At 50.0% G+C, this 7,500-nt stretch overlaps 1 non-coding gene across 1 annotated transcript; it reads left to right on the top strand.

Moving 5' to 3' along the window:
* The first annotated feature begins 5,587 nt into the window (after nucleotides 1-5,587).
* On the top strand, nucleotides 5,588-5,742 carry LOC143175667 (5.8S ribosomal RNA). Its single transcript, XR_013000367.1, has one exon. It is a non-coding gene; the product is annotated as a 5.8S ribosomal RNA (ribosomal RNA).
* The last annotated feature ends 1,758 nt before the right edge of the window (nucleotides 5,743-7,500 follow it).

The raw sequence follows: 7,500 nt of genomic DNA, 5'->3' as shown, positions 1-7,500 counted from the left end.
ACTCCAGATGACCTTGTGATTCCTTCGTCGGGCACTGGTAAAGGGTGGCGATGATTCGTTCTATAATAGAAATACCCGTCGTAGCGTTTCGGCCTAGTCACCCGCCACGAAACACTCTCTCGTCGTGGAATCCCCGCGTCGGAGAGTAAAACGCCGAAGGCTTACTTATGAAACTTACGTCTCTCGACGATGGGACGATCCACGCGAAGAGTTGTTACGTGCACGCGTATGGTGCGATTGCGTCGATTCGCTTTTCTGTACGGGGAGCAATAGAACGTTGAGTTGACTTATCGGGTCTTCGTTGGAATTACCGTCGCTGGCATTGTAAACTCCAGATGACCTTGTGATTCCTTCGTCGGGCACTGGTAAAGGGTGGCGATGATGCGTTCTATAATAGAAATACCCGTCGTAGCGTTTCTTCCGAGTCAACCCGCTCACGAAACACTCTCTCGTCGTGGAATCCCCGCGTCGGAGAGTAAAACGCGAATTCATAGTATGGAAACTTACGTCTCTCGACGATGGGACGATCCACGCGAAGAGTTGTTACGTGCACGCGTATGGTGCGATTGCGTCGATTCGCTTTTCTGTACGGGGAGTAATAGAACGTTGAGTTGACTTATCGGGTCTTCGTTGGAATTACCGTCGCTGGCATTGTAAACTCCAGATGACCTTGTGATTCCTTCGTCGGGCACTGGTAAAGGGTGGCGATGATGCGTTCTATAATAGAAATACCCGTCGTAGCGTTTCTTCCGAGTCAACCCGCTCACGAAACTCTCTCTCGTCGTGGAATCCCCGCGTCGGAGAGTAAAACGCGAATTCATACTATGAAAACTTACGTCTCTCGACGATGGGACGATCCACGCGAAGAGTTGTTTACGTGCACGCGTATGGTGCGATTGCGTCGATTCGCTTTTCTGTACGGGGAGAAATAGAACGTTGAGTTGACTTATCGGGTCTTCGTTGGAATTACCGTCGCTGGCATTGTAAACTCCAGATGACCTTGTGATTCCTTCGTCGGGCACTGGTAAAGGGTGGCGATGATGCGTTCTATAATAGAAATACCCGTCGTAGCGTTTCTTCCGAGTCAACCCGCTCACGAAACTCTCTCTCTCGTCGTGGAATCCCCGCGTCGGAGAGTAAAACGCCGAAGGCTTACTATGAAACTTACGTCTCTCGACGATGGGACGATCCACGCGAAGAGTTGTTACGTGCACGCGTATGGTGCGATTGCGTCGATTCGCTTTTCTGTACGGGGAGTAATAGAACGTTGAGTTGACTTATCGGGTCTTCGTTGGAATTACCGTCGCTGGCATTGTAAACTCCAGATGACCTTGTGATTCCTTCGTCGGGCACTGGTAAAGGGTGGCGATGATTCGTTCTATAATAGAAATACCCGTCGTAGCGTTTCTTCCGAGTCAACCCGCTCACGAAACTCTCTCTCGTCGTGGAATCCCCGCGTCGGAGAGTAAAACGCGAATTCATAGTATGGAAACTTACGTCTCTCGACGATGGGACGATCCACGCGAAGAGTTGTTACGTGCACGCGTATGGTGCGATTGCGTCGATTCGCTTTTCTGTACGGGGAGCAATAGAACGTTGAGTTGACTTATCGGGTCTTCGTTGGAATTACCGTCGCTGGCATTGTAAACTCCAGATGACCTTGTGATTCCTTCGTCGGGCACTGGTAAAGGGTGGCGATGATTCGTTCTATAATAGAAATACCCGTCGTAGCGTTTCTTCCGAGTCAACCCGCTCACGAAACTCTCTCTCGTCGTGGAATCCCCGCGTCGGAGAGTAAAACGCGAATTCATACTATGAAAACTTACGTCTCTCGACGATGGGACGATCCACGCGAAGAGTTGTTTACGTGCACGCGTATGGTGCGATTGCGTCGATTCGCTTTTCTGTACGGGGAGAAATAGAACGTTGAGTTGACTTATCGGGTCTTCGTTGGAATTACCGTCGCTGGCATTGTAAACTCCAGATGACCTTGTGATTCCTTCGTCGGGCACTGGTAAAGGGTGGCGATGATGCGTTCTACAATAGAAATACCCGTCGTAGCGTTTCTTCCGAGTCAACCCGCTCACGAAACTCTCTCTCGTCGTGGAATCCCCGCGTCGGAGGGTAAAACGCGATATATAATAGTATATGCCAGTGGTTCGCGCGCGTCGTCTCTGAGATACGCGGTCGACAGAGTTCCGAAAACACGTGATGTGCCACGATTTCCGTGCGTCTTACATCTTTCGACGATGGGACGATCCACGCGAAGAGAACGTTCGTGCTTGCGTGAGGTGCAACAGCGTCGATTCGCTTTTCTGTACGGGGAGAAATAGAACGTTGAGTTGACTTATCGGGTCTTCGTTGGAATTACCGTCGCTGGCATTGTAAACTCCAGATGACCTTGTGATTCCTTCGTCGGGCACTGGTAAAGGGTGGCGATGATTCGTTCTATAATAGTAATACCCGTCGTAGCGTTTCGACCGATGTCACCCGCCACGAAAGTCTCTCTCGACGTGGAAACCCCGCGCCGAAGAGTAAACGCGAAGGCTTACCATACGAAAGAAAACGGTATTATACGCCTGTGGTATGTGCGTCTCGGCTCTGTGATACGCGATCGGCAGAGTTACAAAAAAACGTTGATGGGCCACGATTTCCGTGCGTCTTACATCTTTCGACGATGGGACGATCCACGCGAAGAGTAGTTACGTGCTCGCGCGAGGTGCGATAGCGTCGATTCGCTTTTCTGTACGGGGAGAAATAGAACGATGAGTTGACTTATCGGGTCTTCGTTGGAATTACCGTCGCTGGCATTGTAAACTCCAGATGACCTTGTGATTCCTTCGTCGGGCACTGGTAAAGGGTGGCGATGATTCGTTCTATAATAGAAATACCCGTCGTAGCGATTCGGCCGAGTCACCCGCCACGAAACTCTCTCTCGTCGTGGAATCCCCATGTCGGAGAGTAAAACGCGAAGGCTAACTATATAAGAAATATATAGTATTATTTATGCCTGTGGTTCTCCGTTTGCCCTACTCTCAGATACGCGACTCGGAGAGTTACGAATAATCGTGATGGACCACGATTTCTGTACGTCTTACATCTTTCGACGATGGGACGATCCACGCGAAGAGATCATTCCTGCTTGCGTGAGGTGCGATAGCGCCGATTCGCTTTTCTGTACGGGGAGAAATAGAACGATGAGTTGACTTATCGGGTCTTCGTTGGAATTACCGTCGCTGGCATTGTAAACTCCAGATGACCTTGTGATTCCTTCGTCGGGCACTGGTAAAGGGTGGCGATGATTCGTTCTATAATAGAAATACCCGTCGTAGCGATTCGGCCGTGTCACCCGCCACGAAAATCTCTCTCGTCGTGGAATCCCCGCGTCGTAGAGTAAACGCGAAGGCTTGCTATAGAAGACTATAGTTTATACGCCTGTGGTTCACCGGTTGCCTGCTCTCCGGGGTACGCGATCGCGCAGGAGTTACGGAAGAACTTGATGGGCCACGATCTCCAAGCGGCTATATCTTTCGACGATGGGACGATTCACGCGAAGAGAACGTTCGTGCATGCGTGAGGTGCGATAGCGTTGATTCGCTTGTCTGTACGGGGAGAAATAGAACGATGAGTTGACTTATCGGGTCTTCGTTGGAATTACCGTCGCTGGCATTGTAAACTCCAGATGACCTTGTGATTCCTTCGTCGGGCACTGGTAAAGGGTGGCGATGATTCGTTCTATAATAGAAATACCCGTCGTAGCGTTTCGACCGATGTCACCCGCCACGAAATTCTCTCTCGTCGTGGAATCCCCGCGTCGGAGAGTAACCGCCGAAGGCTTGCTATAGAAGACTATAGTTTATACGCCTGTGGTTCACCGGTTGCCGGCTCTCCGGGGCACGCGATCGCGCGAAGGTTACGGAGGGACGTGAAGCGCCCGAGCAATGAAACGTCCGCAGGAGGAAACGAGCAACCGCCGAACATTGTTTCGCGACGTTTCCATAATGTATTGTCGTTTCGCTCGCATCCCGCTTCTTTCCCCTAGTTTCCTCGACGCGTAGTTTCGCAGCCTTAGTGGACGAATCATTCTCGATTCGAGGAAAGATATGCAGTGGGGCGTGCAATGAGCCCGCCAGAGACCACGATCTCCAATGCGTCTTTACATCTTTGGACGATGGGACGATCCACGCGAAGAGAACGTTCGTGCTTGCGCGAGGTGCATTAGCGTCGATTCGCTTTTCTGTACGGGGAGAAATAGAACGATGAGTTGACTTATCGGGTCTTCGTTGGAATTACCGTCGCTGGCATTGTAAACTCCAGATGACCTTGTGATTCCTTCGTCGGGCACTGGTAAAGGGTGGCGATGATTCGTTCTATAATAGAAATACCCGTCGTAGCGATTCGGCCGAGTCACCCGCCACGAAACTGTCTCTCTTTCGTCGTGGAAACCCCGCGTCGGAGAGTAAAACGCGCGAAGGCTGTGACTGTAACATATATATATATATATACACAGTATACAATGCCTGTGGTTTTTGCGCGTGTCGGCTCTTCGGTATACGCGATCGGCCAGAGTTACGGAGGGACGGTGAAGCGCACGAGAAATTGAAACGGCCGCACGATTGGAACCGAGCAACCGTCGAACATTGTTTCGCGACGTTTCCATAATGCGTTTTCGTTTCGCTCGCATACCGCTTCTTTTCCCCTAGTCTCTGAGACGCGTTTTCGAGCCGTTCTTCTACTATCGATTCTCGTAGAGAGAAGGGACCGGGTAGTCTGGAAGTGGAACCCGCATCTTGCGTGTACCGTACACGGAATTGAGAGGACCGGCCGTGAAGCTCGTTTTAAAGCCGTGCGTCTGACACCCAACTCTTGCGCGCCAATTTCGCGGCAAGAGATAATATGGGACGAATGACCGGCAAAGAGCCAGCTGTGAAGTCTGTTTTTTTAATCGAATCCGTGGACGTGTGTATGCCGTAGCGTCGCTCGTCGTGTTCGTTCATGGTCGTTCCGAGAGAAAGAACGAAAGCGGTAACGAAGGGACCGGCCGTGAAGCTCGTTTTAAAGCCGCGCGTCTGACACCCAACTCTTGCGCGCCAATTTCGCGGCAAGAGATAACATGGGACGAATGACCGGCAAAGAGCCAGCTGTGAAGTCTTTTTTCATTATTTGCTTTCAATCGATCGATCGGTACGATTCGTGCAACGTTTCGCGCGATGCGACGCGAAAACATGCGCGCAACAATAGATGCGTCTGATCGGAAGAACGCGAGGGTCGACTGCACGCGATGGATTCAGTATCGGGTAGGATACAAAATATATCCCCGTCGTTTCCACGCGTGCGAGTCTTCTGCGTCTTTCGCGGGTTTTTGAATGCACTATACGCCCGGAACGTCGAGAAATATATACATATTACTTGAACGTTTTTCGTCTCGAAAGGCTTCGGTGTCGTCTCCAAGGCGACGCCTGAATCTCCTTCGCGCGCTGGTCGGAGATTCAGGTATCAACTTTTATCTTCTCTTTGAAAGAAGAGAGATATTAGGTCGAACAAGTGAGAATAAAATTATATATGTGAAATATAAAATTTATACGATTACCCTGAACGGTGGATCACTTGGCTCGTGGGTCGATGAAGAACGCAGCTAATTGCGCGTCAACGTGTGAACTGCAGGACACATGAACATCGACATTTCGAACGCACATTGCGGTCCACGGATACAATTCCTGGACCACGCCTGGCTGAGGGTCGTTTACGTACCATACACTGCTTGCGTAGCTCTGTCAAATCCCCGCCGTCGTTCACACTCTTCGGATCGAACGTTTTTTTACCGAAGGGCGCAAAGAACGTCTCTGAGTCGGGTTAAGAGAAGGATGCTACGTACGAGCGAACGATGGGTGTCTCGTCGGCGTTTGTCGCGGACACGCGAAAATTCTGTGAATTTCACGGACAGTGTACGTTCTAGTTGTTGCAAAACGATCGGAATCGTTTGTATGGACTCGCGTGAGTGTTCGCGGCGTCGTGCGTCGTTCAATTACGACCGCCCGCGGATACCGCTCCACTGCGATATGGATCTGAGCGACAACTTTTTCGGCTGTTCGTGAGATGAACGGTTTCGTGTGTTTAGAAAAATTTTTTTTCCCGCGCTCCCGACGTCACCTGAAATGATGCGTCAGAGGTGAAAGAAAATATTAAGAAGTCGAGAGAGAGAGACTACACACGTTTTATTCATATTTTGTATACCGTGCGTGAGACGGATGTGCACGACACGTCGTATGTCGGTATATTACCGACTGGCCCCAGGGAGATTGTTTTCTTCCTCTCTTACGAATGAGATGTACGTTTCGGAGGATCGTCGTTACCGAAACACACGGCAAAACGAGACTTCTCGCAGCAGAACCTTTATACACAATACACATCGACTCTTTTTACCCCGAGAGAGAGAGAAAAGGTGTATTTCTTTTTTTTATTTTTCGAATTCGACGCACGAACGCTTTGACGACTGGAGAAAAACACGGTGTGTGTTAAAATCGTGCGGGACGAGCATGCGTATTCGTAACGGGTCGAATAGTTCTTATTCCCCGTCGTCGCGTGTCCTCGCTGGACCACCACCGTGCGCTTCCGCCACGTTCAGTTGAATTTCGAAATATATATATATAAAAAGAATCACCATATACTCTCTTTCGGGAGGTGTATTTTTATCGGTTTCTGCTATAGAGAAGAGACGGAGATCGTGTTGTGAGGTGTAACGTTTCTGTATCCCCGTTTCGGAGGATCGTCGTTATCGGCGGAACACACGTCAAAACGAGACTTCTCGCAGAACCTTTATACACAATACACATCGACTCTTTTACCCCGAGAGAGAGAAAAGGTGTTTTTCTTTTTTTTTTATTTTTCGAATTCGACGCACGAACGCTTTGACGACTGGAGAAAAACACGGTGTGTGTTAAAATCGTGCGGGACGAGCATGCGTATTCGTAACGGGTCGAATAGTTCTTATTCCCCGTCGTCGCGTGTCCTCGCTGGACCACCACCGTGCGCTTCCGCCACGTTCAGTTGTATTTCGAAATATATATATATAAAAAGAATCACCATATACTCTCTTTCGGGAGGTGTATTTTTATCGGTTTCTGCTATAGAGAAGAGACGGACGATCGTGTGTGACACCACGTGGTAACGTTTCCGTATCCCCGTAAAATACGTTTATCTTTTCTCGTAGAAAAGAGAGAGGAAGAGGCAGGAGCTCCTCTTTGGCGAGGCTTTCGAACGTCGCGTCCCGTCCGCCGGAATATAATGATATAAATATATAACCGCCGCCGACTTTGTGCGAAAGCGTTGAAACGAACGCGTCGGTCGCCCCATGGTGTGTGTTTGTCGTGTCTTCTTTTCCTCTTCTGCACTTCTCTTCACTGTCGATCGCGAGACCGCGCGAGATCCGCTTCGGTCGTCCAGTCCCCGAAAATTCTTCTCGGACGGGCGTTAAAGTTAACCGGAGCGCGAGATCGTCTA

Source organism: Nomia melanderi, unplaced genomic scaffold, assembly GCF_051020985.1.
Source record: "Nomia melanderi isolate GNS246 unplaced genomic scaffold, iyNomMela1 scaffold0154, whole genome shotgun sequence".
In the NCBI taxonomy this organism is placed as follows: Eukaryota; Metazoa; Arthropoda; class Insecta; order Hymenoptera; family Halictidae; genus Nomia; species Nomia melanderi.
This window is presented reverse-complemented; position numbering and strand designations above follow the sequence as displayed.